Source organism: Primulina tabacum, chromosome 16 (assembly GCF_025594145.1).
Source record: "Primulina tabacum isolate GXHZ01 chromosome 16, ASM2559414v2, whole genome shotgun sequence".
Taxonomy (NCBI): domain Eukaryota; kingdom Viridiplantae; phylum Streptophyta; class Magnoliopsida; order Lamiales; family Gesneriaceae; genus Primulina; species Primulina tabacum.
In genome coordinates this window covers 14,855,813-14,873,688 of record NC_134565.1, presented here as the reverse complement: position 1 = coordinate 14,873,688, position 17,876 = coordinate 14,855,813, and the positions used below count along the sequence as shown (strand labels likewise).

At 33.5% G+C, this 17,876-nt stretch overlaps 1 pseudogene; it reads right to left on the bottom strand.

Annotated features, from left to right (window-relative positions):
* Nucleotides 1-7,047: 7,047 nt before the first annotated feature.
* Nucleotides 7,048-17,625, bottom strand: LOC142528367 (uncharacterized; annotated as a pseudogene).
* Nucleotides 17,626-17,876: the final 251 nt, after the last annotated feature.

The following is a 17,876-nucleotide window of genomic DNA, read 5'->3' as shown; positions in this document are numbered from 1 at the left end:
TGGATTAACTAATGCTCCTTCTGTATTTATGGATCTTATGAATCGAGTTTTCAAGCCATATTTGGACAGTTTTGTTATTGTCTTCATTGATGATATTTTAATCTATTCAAAGACTCGAGATCTACATAGGGAGCATTTGAGGATCGTGTTACAGCAGTTGAGGGATAACTAGTTATATGCTAAATTCAAGAAGTGTGAATTTTGGCTGAAGCAAGTTGCATTTTTAGGTCATATCGTTTCCAAGGAAGGAATTGCTGTGGATCCGGCTAAGATTGAAGCAGTTAAGAAGTGGCCTATTCCTTTGACAGTTTCTGAGATACGAAGTTTCCTTGGGTTGGCAGGGTACTATCGTCGTTTTATTGCTGATTTCTCTAAAATAGCCTTGCCACTTACTACTCTGAAGAGAAAGACAGTTAAGTTTGAATGGACTACTGAATGTCAGCAAGCATTTCAAGTATTGAAGGACAAATTGACTTCAGCTCCAGTGTTAGCACTTCCTCAGGGAGTTGAAGACTTTGTGGTGTATACAGATGCTTCGAAGAAAGGTCTCGGTGCTGTGTTGATGCAGCGAGGCAAAGTTATTGCTTATGATTCTCGTCAATTGAAGGATTATGAAAAGAACTATCCGACTCATGATCTTGAGTTGGCAGCTGTTGTTTTTGTTTTGAAAATCTGGCGACATTATTTATATGGCGTGAAATGTGAAATTTTCTTAGATCATAAAAGTCTTAAGTATCTCTTTACTCAGAAAGAACTTAACATGCGTCAGAAAAGGTGGTTAGAACTTGTGAAGGATTATGATTGCACTATTAGTTACCACCCAGGAAAAGCGAATGTGGTTGCTGATGCATTGAGCCGAAAGTCAGGTCTTCAATTGGGTTCTATGATTCAAAAGCCTCTATTGTTGGATTTGCAGAGAAGTGAGATCGCATTGGTTGAGGAAGGTACGATCGCTCGACTTTCAGCCTTAGTTATTCGACCAACTTTGATTGACAGAATTAAGCATGAGCAACAGTTAGATACTCTTTTGGTGGACTTGAGAGCAAAGGCAGAGAAGAAGGGGAATTCTGAGTTTGGATTGAACAGTGATGGTCTGATTACATTTCAAGGCCGTATTTGTGTTCCTGTTGGTGATGCTATTCGTCGTGATGTTTTGACGGAAGCTCATACTGCACCTTATTCAGTTCATCCAGGGGGCACCAAGATGTATCAAGATCTTCGTCGATTGTATTGGTGGCCAGGTATGAAGAAAGATATAGCATCATTTATTTCTAAAATGCTTGACTTGCCAGCAGGTAAAGATTGAGCACCAACGACCGGCGGGTTTATTGCAATCCTTACCTATACCGCAATGGAAGTGGGAACACATCACTATGGATTTTGTTGTTGGGTTGCCAAGAACTCAGAAGGGTTATAATTCTATTTGGGTGATCGTGGATCGATTGACCAAGTCATCACATTTTCTCCCTGTCAAGACGACATATTCTATGACTCAATATGCAGAGACGTATGTCCAAGAGATTGTAAGACTTCATGGGATACCCGTGTCGATTGTTACAGATCGTGATGCAAGGTTTACATCTGAGTTTTGGAAAAGTCTCCATAGAGCTTTGGGTACAAAGTTGGCCTTTAGCACAGCCTATCATCCTCAGAGCGATGGGCAATCAGAGAGAGTTATACAGATTTTGGAGGATATGTTGAGGACCTGTACTATTGACTTTCCTGATAGTTGGGATTCGAAGTTACCTCTTGTCGAGTTCACATATAATAACAGCTACCAGTCATCGATTGGCATGGCACCATATGAAGCATTATATGGTAGGAAGTGTAGATCACCTTTATATTGGGACGAAGTAGGAGAAAGGAAGATGTTGGGACCTGAGTTGGTTCAACAAATGGTTGATGTGGTCGCACTGATCAGACAGAGAATGAAGACGGCTCAATCTCGACAGACAAGTTATGCAAATGTTCGAAGAAGGCCTTTGGAATTAATGTAGGTGACCATGTGTTCGTTAAGATAGCTCCCCTCAAGAGAGTTATGAGGTTTGGAAAGAAAGGTTAGTTGAGTCCTCGCTATATTGGACATTTCGAGGTTCTGGATAGGATTGGTGAAAGAGCGTATCGATTGGCTTTGCCACCGGATTAGGATCGAGTTCACAATGTCTTCCATGTTTCAATGTTACGGAAGTATTTGTCAAATCCATCCCATGTTCTTCGACACGAAGCATTGGATCTTTAGCCTAATCTGAGCTATGAAGAAGTACCGGTTCAAATTATTGACTGCAAAGTTAAGGTGCTAAGGAACAAAGAAATTGGCTTTGTTAAAGTTCTTTGGAGGAATCATGTGATCGAAGAGGCTACATGGAAACCAGAGGAAGAGATGAGACAATGTTATCCGTATTTATTTTGAAGTAAGAAAATTTCGGGGACGAAATTTTTATAAGGGGGGGAGATTGTAATATCCCAACCTTTTGTTTTTCTATTGTCAATGATGTTATTCTATGGTTTGGGGTTATGGATATATGGTTAAGTTATTATTGATCATGATTATTGATATGGTTTATGAGTATAGTTGATGGAAGGGTTGGTATTGCATGTTATAGCATCAATATGGTTATTTCATTGTATTCATGGTTATTTATTGTATGGTTTTGCTATGGTTAAGTAGATGGTTGTGTATTTGAGGAGTTGTTGTTGTCATGAAGGTATAATGTTGGGAGTTGGATTGATGGTTTGGATGGTTTGAGCCAAATATGTTATTGGGGTGCAGAAACGATATGAAAATTTTGGTATCTATTACGGTTTTTAGCATAATGAATGGGATATTGATCCAAATGACATGAGGCGAATTGCATTAGAAAGCTAAGATCAAGGCTACAACTTTCTTATTTTGAGTTTTGTTCAAAGAGTTGAGGAAGATGAGTCAAAAGTGGCCCGAAGTGTGTCGTGTGTTTCATTGTCATGCACTGACACATGTTGGGAGAATGGGCATAACCTTTTACTCAGACATCCAAATGACATGAAATTTGGGGAGCTTCAAGAAAAGACATAGGGCTACAACTTTCATGTTTACCACTTTGACTAATTCGCAAGAAAAATTGCAGTTTTGGCCCCTGGCAGTGGGTACACGGACCCCTACACGGGGTCCTGGTCTTGCCATGAAAAATGAGTGATTTCCCGAGTGTACACGGACCTTTACACGGAGGGGGGCACTGGGGTCCGTGTATTTGGCGTAGAAAACATATTTTTAAGAGTTTCTAAGCCAATAAGTTAGTCATTTCTCTCTTCCCTCTTGCAACCATCGACTTAGGAACTAGGGTTCTTCATTTCTTCCCTTAATTCCTTTCTTTCCAAGGTTTGAATCTTCAAGTTGGAGGTGTGATCTTCATATCCTCAAGAGCAAGTAACCAAGGTAAGGGAATTTATCTTTTGTGTATTTGGTTGAAGTGAAGGGAATGGTGGTTTAGGCTTGAATGGTAATTTATAGGTTGAAGATGTGTAGTTAATGGTATATTCTTGATCTTGTGTTGTAGGATCAACCACCAAGAAGCTATCACAACAAGTTTCATTGGTTGTAAGTGGGATTTTTCCTTGAATGCATCTCATGGCCTATATTTATGATTGATGATGTTGTTATTGTTTCTAGCTCCTTTAATCCATTGATTATATACTTGCTATGTAATGGTTCATGGATTGAAAGAAAAGGAAAGGGACTTTGATGCCATTTGCTAAGAAAGGAGCTAGTTCTAATTCATGCACTCCACATGTTTGATAAAATGATTCAATGATTCTTTTTATGGCTTGATAGTTATATGGTAGTGGTGGTGCTTCTAGCACTTCTAAACCCACATAACGGAAGTTGATCAACATTTAACATGTACAGTGACTGATTTTGACTGAAATGTACATGTATACCATCGACGGATGACTTATCAATGCCACACAAGGAAAATGAAAGAAATGGTTGATAGAATGCCATCTTATAATTGTTATCTATATATTCCATTGAACAATGGCATTTCCTATGGTTCTATTGTAATGATTTCTTTCTTTACACTATTTTATATATATTTGTTATTGAAAGTTTCGCTTACTGAGTTTTGTAAACTCATTCCAGTTATGTCATGTGATGCAGATAAAAAGGAATAGCGATGGAAGTGTCGAGGCATGGAAGGTGCATGTGCCAAAGCTTGGAGAATTATATTTTGTTAAAATGGTTTTGAGTATTGCACCTTGGTGCATGTTTTAAACAAGAAAATTATGTTGCATCTTTTGTCAAACACTTGGTATTTATGGAGATGGGATCAATATGTATTTTGGAAAGATTGATTGTGGTAATATTTATTTTGTTTGCTTGCGAATATTTGGTAAGTTTATATTTATGGGTAAACTTTGCCAAAATTTTATTATTTATTATTTTTCTCCAAATCTTTTATAAGGCTTCCGCATTATAGCATTTATAATTTAATGTAATGGGTTAAGGGAGTTACAATTACAAGTCCACTACAATGTCTTTTTGTTTTTTTTTCTTTTAATGGTTTGAATCTTTAATTGATAATTTTTAATTGTTCAAATTTTAATTTAAGTAGTCGAGATTAAATGATCCACTCTTGGTATTTTAATAAAGTTAACATTAATGAACATTATTGAAATCCACTTAATAAAATGGTTCCAATATATATTAAATAATCATACTTTAATTATATTATATATTATTATCTTATTAGTATATAATATATACCAAAACTTGTAAATGTTTTCAAGTATTTATTGTGCTATATATATATTTGTAAACACTAAATCAAGGTTCCCACTTTAAATGGTTGGTAAAACCAAACAAACATTTAAATGGTACCAAGAAATTAATATTATGATATATTCATATATAATAAATCAAGGCATCCACTTTAAATGGTTGGTAATACCAAACTAACATTTAAATGGTTCCAAGAAATTAATATTATGATATAATCATATAATAAATCAAGGCATCCACTTTAAATGGTTGGTAATACCAAACTAACATTTAAATGGTTCCAAGAATTTAGTGTAACATATAGCAACAATAAATCAAAACTCCCACTTATAAGTAGGGTATAATAATACTTAAAGAAATAAATATAATATAAACAATAAATAATGATTAAATAATATAAAACATAGATTCTTACCTTTTAATAACCTTATTATCATGCCAAGAGTTTCACCTTTTCTTCTCAACTTTGGGAAGTTAGCTACTCATTATTCAAAGTGTAAAACTTTGAATATGAATTTAACATTTTATTATATTTAAATGAAGAAATAATGGAAAAACAAAGAGAGAAATATTATGAACTCAAAGGTTTGTTCATAAAATGAGGGATATCTCAATACATTACAATGCACCCCTATTTATAGCCAAATTTGGGGAGACAACCACAAATAAAATATTATTTTTTACACATAAGTCTTCATTGGTGTTCCAAGAAATTAATATTTTAATATACATCACTTTTGAAAATCTTCCCATCCGAATTTTCTTCTCCACATAAAAACAAATATGTAGATAACTGAGTTGTTTGAATTGTGATATTTTTTTTTAACCATTTGACCAAATAATTTGAGAGATATGGTCAAAATACTAGAGCATGGTAAAACTGCCACTTCTTTGGTAACTTTAATTGTTGCTTAATTTGATCCCACTTGTGAGAAGATTTTTATCTCATGCTTGTCACCAATACTGTAGATATTTACATCAACTTTCTACAGGTCCAAGAATCATCTTAATCCCATTTGCAACGCCAAGTTTATTTTTGGTTTTATCGAACCTATAAAAAATAGTAAAAACTTAATTACACAACGACTTATATTTTATAAAATTTATTATAAAAGATATAATATTTAAACATTTAATAAAACAAAAACTATATATTTATATTATAAAAAAATTAATTAATATACAATTTTTTATCTTTATCATCGATCAAGTCTAGTGAGTCTAAAAACTCAACACATATAAACTAAAAGTAACGAGTAATACGTAATAAAATCACATGCAGCTTTAAAATAGAACGTACATACGGGAACATGAACTTTCATAATTAAACTTGAACATAGGTACATATATACATAGATGTGTCATAACATGAAACTTTTCTTAAACGTGCTTGCATACTTGTACATAATTGAACATACTTAAACTTCATCATTTTGCGTAGAGCCATGTTTCAAAGCAAGTGACCCATGACATAAATCGCCTGATCAGACTAAGCCACAATACTGGGCTGACAGGGACGAATCCACTGCCACATACATGAGATCCCCGTTCATGCTTTAACGGGTGCATTGGTCTCCGTTCATGCTTTAACGCTTTGCAATCCTGATCTAAACCCGTTCATTATTTAACGGGGTGGATTGGTCCCTGGTCATGCTTTACCGCTTTCCAATCCCATACATAAATTGGTAACAAGACATTTAGCATACCTCAAAAACTTAAAATATTTTCTTTGCACGTCAAACATACTTACTTGGCGTTGAGGGATTCGTTGGATCTCGCTTGGGGACATTGCTGCACATACTAACATGAATTTCAACACTTAACTTGCATAACTTAGACGTAGGTATTCTTGCTCAACACCGAATTAAATAGATAGCTTACGACATTCTAGATCACTCGGGACTTGACCTCGTTAAATCGTCGTACTAACCCATGACATTGAACCCCGAACAATCTCTAAAATGATGTGTGAAACCGAGCAAAAAAATTAATTTCTTCGACAGTGAGGTTGGCGCTCGGCGCTAAAATGTCACCGCTCGGGCGCCGTGTTTTCTGAAGCTCTACTCTCGGACAGAAAGGGTGGCGCTCGGGCGGTAAGAAATTACCGCTCGGGCGCCGAGTACACTGAACTCGATAATTGTCTCTTAATACCCTTAACCAAAAAAATACGATTCGTGAACCGATCCATCGAGACTCATCCTAAGACACTATGACACTAACTCTACTCCATAACATGTCCCAAACGTTCCCAAAGAAACGAAACACCACACGCAAGGAAAAAAACCCATAAACTAAATTTTAACACCAAAATAGTTTTCACGACTACTCGCTCTCCCAAGTGCCTAACGACACAAAACAAAACCTTAATGACCTTCCCAGCATCATTAACCACATACCTAAACGCAGCAGCGATCACCCGTCAATCCCCAACGAAGCCTGCAACCATAAAACTTCAAGAACGCATCAATAACATATTTTCAGAAAACGTAGTTTGAGCAGTCCCACGAAAATCACCATAAGTCACTCAATTATTATCCAAATATTTCGAATTTACTGTCAAATCGAAGGTGTCAAAAAGTTATACGTTTTATATGTTGAAAGTTTTTCCAAAAAGTTGACCGAAAAGTTGCAGTATTTAATTTGACAGCAAAATTCGAGTTTTAGATCTAAAAACTATTTCAAAACCGATCCAACCATTTTTGCTCAAACTTCTTCATAACATCCCCATGTTTTTCATACAATAAACATAAAAATCATTACTATGACAAGATCGATGCAGAAACAAAAGAATATACGTGCCTTTTGGTATTTTAAAAATACTGAAACGACGATACCGACGCGAGGAGGGTGCGAGAGACGATCTGGGACGAACGTTGTGCTAAATTCCTTGAAGAAAAATCTCGAAAAGTTGCTGGAAAACGAAGGGGAGGGGTGGCTGCTCTCTATTCTCAAGAACACTAAGTTTTCTCTCCTCTCAAATAATAAAAATCTGAAGGTATGTGTGTTTGTGTCGTGTGTTTGTGTGTGTGAGTGTGTGTGTGCGTGTGTTTGGGTAGTGGGGATGGGATTAGGGATGTTAATTAGGAAAATAAGTTGCTTAATTAGTAAATAACAACTATTAAAAATGCTAATCCACCTCTAACTTTAACAAAATCCCTTAATTTAAAATAAGGTGCACAAGAAATAAATCTTTAAAAGTTTTAAAACTCCAAAATTCTTAAATAAATAATTTAGGCTTTAAAAATGAAAAAAAAATTTATGACTCATTTAAAATGCCCCAACCTTAAGTTAAAAAAACAAATACCACATAAAATATTCCAATATCGTCACATGTCTCCTTTCCTCGATCCCGCATCGAATGATCGCCTGAAACATGAAACGCGAGAAAACATTTTAACGTGCATCATATTAACGTAAATAATTTAAAATAATGCATTTAAATAAATCATGCACCACTAAGACTCATTTTAAAATTAAACAAATGTTTTAATAATTAAATAAATGCATGTGTTATACGTGTACGGAATTTGGGCTCTACATAATCATTAAAAAAGATTTCATAAATCATATTTTTATAGTGATCAAATTATTAAAATTTACTTTTTTTTTTCAAATAAAAATTTAAACATCCTTAGATAGATTATTACAATTTCTAATATAAACCTTTCAAACATGTAATGTATGATATTTTTGCAAAATTTACTAAGATACAAACAATAAACATGTTTTTATTTAAAAATAACTTTTTTTAAAATATTTTTTTTTAAAGTTTGTTCTCCCCCCAATCAGAATATGACATTGTCCCTAATGTCAAAATAACTATTAATAAAGAGTACATAATGAAAATGATATCACCTGGAATTTTATTGAAGATAACAAACTGAAACAAACGCAAACCAATCCACGATTTTTGAATCAATGATCCAACTTTCTTTTTTTACTGCTTGATTGCGACCAATTGATATTTGTTATCATCGGATCAAGCTTCTGAACAAAAGTTTCCAAATCATCAATTAATTGGTCGGCACTCGAAGCATAGATGAGCATCCGTCGTGAATTTTCTGAAATGAAATTCAGTTCCACAGCTTTATCAAGAAATGTCAACAAACTGTCATAATAATTATTGATATTCAACAAGCCACATGTTTATTATGGATATTAAGTTGTGACCAAGAAACAGTGCGAAAAATTTCTTCTAATGTACCAAAATCACCTGGTAGTGCGATAAAAGCATCAGAATTTTTAATCATTTTGGTGATTCTTTCATACATAGAAGAAACTTTTAATTCCTCCCTAATCGTAACACCTGTAATATTTCCTTCAGCTAAAGCTGTAAGAATAATACCCAAAACCTGACTGCCTCCAAGATGAGTAGATGTTGAAACAGATCCCATTAACCCAATATTACCTCCCCCATATACCAAGTGAATTTTTCTCAGCCAATATCTTTCCAAGATTATTCGCTGCTTCTACAAATACTTCATTTTTTCCAGGACTCGACCCACAAAATACACAAATATTTTCAATGTTTGTGCAGAGGATCCAACCATGTTTTTACTTTCTTTTTGGTCAGCGAAAATAGAGAGAAAGATGAGATATTTTATAGGGGTAATATGTTATCATGACAAAACTATGGGTCATAGCTGTAAGCAGAATAAACAGTAAAGATAATAATGACACACATGCATATAAAAAGTAGTGTGATTGTAGATCACAATTTTTCTCTGGTTTTACGTCAAGAAACGGCTTCAACGCCTTCTATGAGTCGAGGATATGCTTCCCATCCAATATTCTTATAAATTGGCAAACAGGGTCTTTTTTATTCCGATTCCCAAGACTATGACGCTCATCTTGAAATTGTTTCCATAAACGGAGAAGTTCAATATGCACGTCCACTAGAATGCGTCTCAAGAATCAATAAGATGTTATCTAAAAACTCCTTACTCAACCCATTCTTAATGAAACCAATTTTATCTTCTCTGTTATTGGAAACACATATCAAAGATCTACATCGTTTGTCACAAGTCCATCTTGCACACTTATGACAAACCCCTAACCTTTTAGCCCTACGTTTTTTTGCATAAGTGCTTTTTCCTAATCTAGACAAATACCGAATGAGCAATGATTGTGAAACTTCTCCTCCTAATCGGACCTTAACTTCTATTATAAGACGAATATCTTCTGGAATTCTTTTTTTCATTAGCAATCTCAATCTTTCACACCTACCTGCATAAATTTTTCTTAGAACATTTTCAGACACAGAGGGAAAATATTTACAAATTTTTGAGAGATTTTCATCCTTTTTGAAAAGAAAAGAAATGATTTTTTATAACTTTTGTATCAGCAATTGTGGGAAACTGATTTAACCGACTATGAGAGTCACGGAGTACCGTTATCCGCCATTTAACCGGGAAAATAAAAAGATTAAGGAAACCTGAAATAAAAACAAACAAAATTAAATGCAACATAAAAATTTAAGGATCAGAAAGGGAAATAAACTCTTCTTGAAAGATTTCATTTTCTAAAAATGGTTTAAACCTTTGTCCATTTACTTTAAAAACATCACCATTTTTAGGATTTTCAATATCCACAACTCCATAAGGATACACATGCTTTACAACATAAGAGCCTGTCCATCTTGATCGCAATTTTCCTGGGAATATATGAAGCTGAGAATTATAAAGCAAAACTTTTTTACCAATCTCAAAAGATTTTCTAAGAATTGTTTTATCATGAAATGATTTGATTTTTGCTTTATAAATCCTTGAATTCTCATACGCGTCATTTCTGAGTTCATCAAGTTCATTAAGTTGCAATTTACGCAATTTGTTGCAATCATCCATGCTTGAATTAAAAGTTTTGATCGTCCAATAAGCTTTATGTTCCAGTTCCACAGGCAAATGGCAATGTTTTCCGCAAACCAACCTATAGGGAGCCATATTCAATGATGTTTTAAAAGCTGTTCGATATGCCCACAGTGCATCATTAAGTCGCAGAGACCAATCTTTTCTTCTTGAGTTAACAATTTTTTCCAAAATTTTCTTTACCTCCCTATTAGCTAATTCAACTTGTCCATTTGTTTGAGTATGATAAGGAGTAGTTACTTTGTGAGTAATACCATATTTTTTCATTAATGAAGCAAATGGTTTATTAACGAAGTGAGTTCCCCCATCACTTATCATGGCTCGAGGAATTCCAAATCTAATAACAATATTTTCTTTCAAAATTTGATGACGATTTTATGATCATTTGTTCGACATGGAATTGCCTCTATCCATTTGGAAACATAATCAACTGCAATTAAAATATACAAGTATCCAAACGATGGTGGAAAATGTCCCATAAAATCAATTCCCTAACAGTCAAAGATTTCAATTTCAAAGATAGAATTCAAAGGCATCATGTTTCTTTTTGAAATCGCACCAAATTTTTGACAATTTTCACAGATCTTGCAGATTTCGTGGGTGTCTTTATACAAAGTGGGCCAATAAAATCCACACTGCAAGATTTTTGTAGCCGTTTTCTTTGAAGAAAAATGTCCTCTGCATGCTTCTGAATGACAAAATTTAATGACACTACTTACCTCATTGTCGGGTATGCAACGTCGAAAAATTTGATCTGGACAATACTTGAGCAGATACGGATCATCCCAATAAAGCTTTTTTACCTCATTCAAAAATTTTCTTTTATCTTGGGAACTCCATTGCGGTGGCATTTTTCCTATCACAAGAAAATTTACTATGTTAGCAAACCAAGGTGTAGTAGTAACTGAAAATAGATGTTTATCAGGAAAATTATCGTTAATTGGTGTCATTTCACAAGATGATCATGTTACTAGTCTTGATAAATGATCGGCTACGACATTCTCGGTTCCTTTTTTTTATCTTTGATCACAATGTCAAATTCTTGGAGCAACAAAATCCATCGTATCAGTCCTGGATTTGCATCCTGTTTGGTCAACAAATATCTAATAGCAGAATGATCAGTAAACATAATAGTGGTTGATCCAATCAAATAAGAACGAAATTTATCGAATGCAAATATTACAGCAAGTAGTTCTTTTTCAGTTGTGGAGTAATTCATTTGAGCATTGTTTAAAGTTCTACTTACATATTATATCATGTAAGGCTTACCGTTTTTTCTTTGACCAAGTACTGCACCGACTGCATAATCACTCGCGTCGCACATGATTTCGAATGGTAAAGACCAATCAAGAGGTTGCATGATAGGAGCTGATGTTAAATGTCAAACGATTTTATCAAATGCATTTTGACATTCTTGAGTCCACTCAAATGCAGTGTCTTTTGTTAAGAGGTTACAAATGTGTTTAGAGAATGAACTAAAGTCCTTTATAAACCTCCTATAAAATCCAGCGTGTCCCAAAAATGAGCGAATTTCTTTAATGGTTTTTGGAGGGGATAAATTGGCAATGACATCAACTTTGGCTATATCAACTTCAATTTCATGAGATGACACGAAATGTCCCAAAACAATCCCAGAAGTAATCATGTAATGACATTTTTCCCAATTTAAAATAAGACCTTTTTCCTTGCATCTTTTTAAAATTTTTTCCAAATTTTCAAGACAATTATCAAATGTATTCCCAAAAACAGTTAAATCATCCATGAAAATCTCCAAACAATTTTCAACCATGTCGCTAAAAATGCTTAGCATATATATTTGAAATGTTGCTGGGACATTGCATAATCCAAATGGCATCCTTCTAAATGCAAATGTTCCAAAAGAACATGTGAATGTAGTTTTATCTTGATCTTCGAGTGCAATGGGAATTTGATAATAACCTGAATATCCATCAAGAAAACGGTAGTATGGATGACCTGCTACTCTTTCTAAAATTTGACCCAAAAATGGTAATGAAAAATGATCTTTTCTAGGGGCGTCATTTAATTTTCTATAATCAATACACATCCGCCAACTAGATGGGACTCGACTTGTTAACAATTAACCTTTTACATTTTTTATCACTGTGATGCTAGATTTTTTTTGAACTACTTGTGTTGGGCATACCCACTTACTATCAGAAATAGGGTAGATATTCCAAACATCATGTAGTTTGAGAACTTCAGTTATCACAACATCTTTCATGTGTGGATTTAATCTCCTTTGTGGTTATTGAGATGTTTTTGCATTTTCGTCTAAGTGAATTTTGTGAGTGAAAATTAGTGGATTAATGCCCTTGAGATCTTTTAATGTCCAACCAATTGCATTTTTATGTCTTCTAAGCATATCAACTAATTTACCTTCTTGATCACTTGCGAGTTTGGAAGAAATTATCACCGGATATGTTTCATCTTCTCCAAGAAATGCATACTTCAATTCTTTTGGCAAGGGTTTTAACTCCAATATGGGTGGTTCATATTTGTTCTCATATTTTGCCTCAAATTCTTTCTCTGATCCTGGTAACGCGTGATACCTGATAAAATCATCAAGATCAATTTCAATATTTTCTTTAACAGTTTCAATTGAACAAAAATCTAATTGATCACGAGTACTCCCTTCTTGAATGTTTTCTTCCACAAGAGTTTCAATAAGATTTTCATCTTCACTTTCATCTCGTTTGTCATGTGGTTGCTTACAAAGATTAAAAACTTTAAGCTCCAAGGTCATGTTACCAAATGACAACTTCATTATTCCATTTCTGCAATTTATAAGAGCATTAGAAGTTGCTAAAAATGGACGACCTAGAATTACAGGAATTGCATTACAAGCTTCGATAGGTTGTGTATTTAAAACTATGAAAACGACAGGATATACAAAGTTATAAACTTGGACCAACACGTCTTCTACCATACCTCTTGGCACTTTAACATATCTATCGGCAAGTAAAAGTGTTACCTGAAGTGGATTTTAACTCGCCTATATTGAGTTCTTGATAAATATGGAAGTAAATTCACACTAGCTCCAAGATCAAGCAAGGCTTTCTTAATCTTTCGTTCTCCAATAATACATGAAATAGTAGGACAACCAGGGTATTTGTATTTAAAAGTATTATTATTTTGAATGATTGCACTTACTTGTTCGGATAAAAATGCTTTCTTTTTCACATTCAATTTTCTTTTTACAGTGCACAAGTCTTTCAAAATTTGGCATATGATGGTACCTGTTTTATTGCATCTAATAAAGGAATATTAACTTTTACTTGTTTAAAAATATCATATATATCAGAATTCAAATTTGATTTTTTTGTATTTTTCAATGCATGAGGGAATGGTGGTGACACTGTCTGTTGAACCTCCTCTTCGCAAGTTATGGGTTCCACTTCCTTACCCTTTGGAGTTGATTTATCATCATCTTCACATGGTTCAAGAATGGATTTTTCCACAACCTTACCACTTCGAAGGGTAATAATAGATTTTACCTGATCCATCGGTTGAGTTCCAGAAGTTCCAGTTTGTGAATGATGATCCTTGGGATTAGACTGTGGTTGTGAAGGAAATTTACCTTTTTCATGAACATTAAGTGCATATGCAAATTTAGCAAGAGTATCTTTTAAATCTGTCATGGTTTGAGCAGTTTGAGTATTGATAGACTCTTGCTTTGCAATGAAAGAATTCAATATATCTTCCAAGTTCCTTTTAGGTGAAGGAACATAAGGTGCATAATTTTGAAAATTTTGTTGATTTTTGAAATGTGGTTGTTAAAATTGTGCAGCATTATCATTTCTCCAACTAAAATTTGGATGATTTCGCCAACCTGGATTGTAATTTTGAGAAAATGGTTCAAAATTTGGCTTTTTGAAATTGTTCAAAACATTGACTTGTTCATGGAGACATTCTTTAAAAGAGGGCAAAGTGGGACAATCTTTTGTAGAATGATCACTTGTATAACAGATGTGACACGCAATTTCTTGAACATATTTTAATTGACCATTCTTTTTCAATTCAAGTGCCTCAAATTTTCTTGCCAAAGAGGTAAATCTAGCTTGGAGATCATGTTCATCTTTGAGGGTGTAAATACCTCCACCAGATGTGGGAGATTGAATCTTGTTTGATGGTTTGATTGTACTTATAGTGTCCCAATTTTGAGCATTTTCAGCTAATGAATTGAGATACTCAATTGCCTCGTTTGGATCTTTATCTTCAAATGTTCCATTACACATAAATTCAACCATTTACCTATCTTTAGGTGTTATGCCTTAATAAAATTGAGAAACAACTCTCCAAATTTCAAAACCATGACGTGGAAAAAGATTAAGCAATTCTTTGTATCTATCATAACAGTGATAAAAAGTTTCTCCTTGTTTTCAAGTGAAAGTGATGATTTGCCTTTGGAAAGAATTTGTTCTATGAGATGGAAAAAACTTTTTCAAAATTGTTGTTGCAATTCATCCCAAGTTCGAATAGATCCCAATCTAAGATTTTGTAGCCAAGTTTTAGCTTTATCTTTTAAAGAAAAAGAAAAAAGCTTAAGTCGATTGGTGTTCATGCTACAATTTAGATCATTATATGTGTTGCACACTTCTTCAAACTCTCGTAAATGCATATATGGATTTTCAGAATCTAAGCCATGAAAATTGGGTAAAAGTTGAATATTACCAGGCTTAAAATTGAAATGAGATTCATCAGGGGGAAAAACTAGACATGAAGGTACACTAGTACGTGTAAGATTCATGTGATCTCTAAGTGTTCTTCGTCTATCATGATCATGTTGAGAATGAATTTCATCTTCATTTTCTTGGATGGGTTCTTCCGCCATGTTTTGTAAAAATAAAGGGTTATTTCGAATGAGTCGACCACTAAGTGTACGTGACCAAATGCTCATGCAAAAGAATAAAAACACACAAAAGCAATAAAAAATCAAATAAAGAAAAATAAACTATAAAAAAAATTAAATAGACTTGAAATTAAATTATACTTCCCCGGCAAGAGCGCCAAAAATTTGTTGCTACTTTGATTGTTGCACTCCCAAAAGCAGGTTGTCCACAAGTAGTATAATTCTGTGAGTCCGAATATTTTATCCACAGGGAAGCTAAGATAATTACAAGTCCACTACAATGTCTTTTTGTTTTTGTTTTTGGTTTTGTTTTTGGTTTTTCCTTTTAATGGTTTGAATCTTTAATTGGTAATTTTTAATTGTTCAAATTTTAATTTAAGTAGTCGAGATTAAAGGATCCACTCTTGGTATTTTAATAAAGTTAATATTAATGACACATTATTGAAATCCACTTAATAAAATGGTTCCAATATATATTAAATAATCATATTTTTATTATGTTATATATTATTATCTTAGAAGTATATAATATATACCAAAACTTGTAAATGTTGCAAGTATTTATTGTGCTATATATATATTTGTAAACACTAAATCAAGGTTCCCACTTTAAATGGTTGGTAAAACCAAAAAAACATTTAAATGGTACCAAAAAATTAATATTATGATATATTCATATATAATAAATCAATGCATCCACTTTAAATAGTTGGTAATACCAAACTAACATTTAAATTGTTCTAAGAATTTAGTGTAACATATAACAACAATAAATCAAAACTCCCACTTATAAGTAGGGTATAATAATACTTAAAGAAATAAATATAACATAAACAATAAATAATGATTAAATAATATAAAACATAGATTCTTACCTTTTAATAACCTTATTATCATGCCAAAAGTTTCACCTTTTCATCTCAACTTTGGGAAGTTTGTTACTCATTATTCAAAGTGTAAAACTTCGAATATGAATTTAACATGCTAATTATATTTAAATGAAGAAATAAAAGAAAAACAAAGAGAGAAATATTATGAACTCAAAGGTTTGTTCATAAAATGAGGGATATCTCAATACATTACAATGCACCCCTATTTATAGCCAAATTTGGGGAGACAACCACAAATAAAATATTATTTTTTACACATAAGTCTTCATTGGTGTTCCAAGTTTAATATTTTAATACACATCATTTTTGAAAATCTTCCCATCTGAATTTTCTTCTCCACATAAAACAAAACATGTAGATATCTGAGTTGTTTGAATTGTGGTATTTTTTTTAACCATTTACCATTTGACCAAGTAATTTGAGAGATATGATCAAAATGCTAGAGCATGGTAAAACTGCCACTTCTTTAGTAACTTTATTTGTTGCTTAATTTGATCCCACTTGTAAGAAGATTTTTATCTCATGCTTGCCACCAATATTATAGATATTAACATCAACTTTGTACAAGTCCAAGAATCATCTTAATCCCATTTGCAACACCAAGGTTATTCTTGTTTTATCGAACCTATAAAAATACTAAAAACTTATAATTACACAACAACTTATATTTTATACAATTTATTATAAAACATATAATATTTAAACATTTAATAAAACAAAAACTATAAATTTATATTATAAAACATTTAATTAATATACAATTTTTTATCTTTATCAGTCTTTTTCTTTGATTGAGAAGCATATTGAGGTAACCGGACCTCAGCTGAAGATTCATTTGGAATGGATTTCAGAGGTATAGCCTGAATAGGTTGTTGGGCGAGGAGTCTTCTCAGAGTCAGTTTCAGAGACAATCAGTTTGAGCTTGATTGTCTTCTTCTGAACTGTTTTCTTAGCCTTTTTCATTGACTTGGGAGCCTCCAGCATCCCAATCTCCTTTTTCATCTTCAAAAATTGCTCAGGAGACATGTTCAATATTGTCTTCAACGACTGGACATTCTTAGCATTGAAAACCTTATACTTGGATGATTTCTCAGCAACATCACACACCAACTTCTTCATCTTCAGCAAATAGCTGAGTTGCACAACAAATCCCTTGGATTGCTTCGTCGATTGAAACATATTTTTCAAGATGATGAAAATAATGTTCTTCCAATTCATCTTCCTGTCAGCCACGATAGCAGTCATGGCTTGGAATTTCTCAAGAGTTAGGGTAGCAAAGGATCACGCCTTCGCTAAGAGCCCTTTGGCTACAATATCCGCTAGCAACTGTACCTCTTGCTTCAACTCATTCTTGGGATCGAAAATTTGATCTTTCGACCATCAGCAGAAAGAAGGGTTTGCATCTCATCACCATCAGATGCTTTTATCTCCGAGATACGTGCTAGCCCGTCAATAGGTAGCTGAAATAGATTGCCGAAATATTCCTCATCAATGAT